General features: G+C 48.9%; 1 pseudogene; it reads left to right on the top strand.

The window, feature by feature from the left end:
- Positions 1–818: 818 nt before the first annotated feature.
- LOC139918307 (zona pellucida-like domain-containing protein 1 pseudogene) lies at positions 819–1,982 on the top strand (annotated as a pseudogene).
- Positions 1,983–2,235: the final 253 nt, after the last annotated feature.

The following is a 2,235-nucleotide window of genomic DNA, read 5'->3' as shown; positions in this document are numbered from 1 at the left end:
AAGGTATCTTGTAGATAGAGGATATACTTGTTTTTACCCATGCATTGGAAATATTACTTCTGCAAAGAATTATTTTCTATTAGAATATACGCATAAAATATACTGCTCTATAGCCCCAAGGTAAGAGTTCATAATAGTCTAATAGACTTCATAGTAGTCTATTATTAGATTTGGGTCAACTCTAGCATTTCCTTCCCTTCACCTGTATCTGGGGGAAATGTTCTAATCTGCGGATGTATTTACGTTTTATTAAATGTTAAGAAATGATAGGACAAATAACTAGCACAGTGATTGAATAATCCAGTGGGTCACTGTCAGCGCCATCGGATCCCAAATGGGTCATAACTGAAGCTGCTGAGGCTCCAACCGGATAGAAAAACCTTCACAGCATTGTATATGTTACTCAGGAATTCATAAAGGTTATTCATACAGGGTTATGTTCACTTACTTCATGAAGTCTTAGTAATAGTTGGGTCATGGAAATCAATATTTTAAAGCACAGCTAACAAAGGAGCAAGGGCATTGTCTCCGTTTCTCAAGACAACTAGATGCTTCAGGTTTCAGGTGCTGCCCTTAGGATATGGTCCATACTGCAGCACTCCTACTTAACACAATGCAATTGTTCACATATATCAAGGAGCTTCGACCTTGTTTTGGACCAATCCCAGAGGACAGACTTACCTATAAAGACCTCTGAAGAAACCTCAGAGACATCAAACAGCATCTGTCAAGGGAGTTGAGAAGACCTACCAGCCACCAACAGCAGAGTCAAGATTTCAGCACAGCCAGTTACAAACAAGTGAAGCTGTGGAGCAAAAATGAATTTTCAGATTTTTTTGCTTTTAGCCTCCATGGTGGTCAGAAGTAGTCAGCTGACGCTGGCTGAATGCGCAGGGCACGTAAGACGGCCACAGTTCACCGACATCTCCGTGGAATGCGGCACTTCCTCCATCGGTCTGGCGATCGAGATCTGCCCGGTCATCTACACAGGCTACAATGAGTCACTCCTGATCCTGAACCACATGCTGGAACCAGCCTGCAGAGGAACCCTGGATGAGACCGTGAATCCACCTGTCGCTAGGTTTAACTTCCCCCTAAATATGACCCACGCCTGCGGAAGCATATTCAGGACCACCAGCGCTGCCGGGACGGGGATATTCTCAGACTTCTCCAACATCCAGACGGTCAACATCAGCGGCCTCGTCCGGTCCAGCGACCCCACCGCAGGCACGATTACTTACAACGCTGAGCTGAAGTACTTCTACTCCTGCGCCTATCCCTTAGAGTACCTGATCAACAACACCCAGATCGACGTGTCGGCCTCCTCCATCTCGGTGAAGGACAACAACGGGAGTTTCATCAGCACCCTGAGCCTGGAGCTGTTCAACGACCCCAATTTCTCCAGGCCGATGGTCATACCGGACCTGGGGATTGAACTGAGGACCAACGTGTACGTCGAGGTCAAGGCCACCAACCTGACGGGCCAGTACCACGTCCTGCTGGACCGCTGCTACGCCTCCATCTCCCCGCTGCCCACCAACTCCAGCTTCTTCAACCTGTTTGTCCCCTGCTCCAAGGACCAGCTCACCACCATGATACAGAACGGAGAGAGCCAGTCCGCCCGGTTCTACTTCCCGGCCTTCCGCTTCATCGAGCAGCAGAACGAGGCCGTGTCCACCTACTACCTCCACTGCATCACCCGGCTGTGTGAGAAAAGCACCTGCAGCGTCTTCAAGCAGTGCAACAGGAGGAAGAGGAGCGTCCAAGACGAAACATCAGCAGATATAACCAACTTCCACACCATTTCCTCTAAGGAGATTGTCACCAAAGCCGATGACATCGAGTCCAAAGAGGAGCCCCTCGCCACTGGTGAAAACGGTGATTCCGCCGTCGGGCTCGGCGTGGCGGTCGGCGTCCTGGCCTTCGTGTGCTTCGTTGCCCTTGCTGTCGCAGCTGTCTTTTACAAGAGGCTCAGGAACTAAGGAGACGTCCATGAGCTGAAATGCGGGATACTGGCCTCAGGCTGAAGGCGAAACACCGTCTGAGGCGCACCGTATCTGCCCGCTCATTCAACTTTTCTGGTGGAGGACAGGGATCGGCTCATCGCTGCAGCCGTTGGGAGAGTTATTGTAGCTTTAAATGTGTATTAATACTGAAAAGATAGCTGAAGAGGATGGTGCATCTTTAGAGGATGTGGTAGATTTAGTTAGCGTTTCTAATTCTTTATTTTATAAA

The sequence above is a fragment of the Centroberyx gerrardi genome, chromosome 10 (genome assembly GCF_048128805.1).
Source record: "Centroberyx gerrardi isolate f3 chromosome 10, fCenGer3.hap1.cur.20231027, whole genome shotgun sequence".
Taxonomy (NCBI): Eukaryota; Metazoa; Chordata; class Actinopteri; order Beryciformes; family Berycidae; genus Centroberyx; species Centroberyx gerrardi.
Note: the sequence above shows the minus strand (reverse complement) of the source record. Positions and strands in the feature narration are given on the sequence as shown.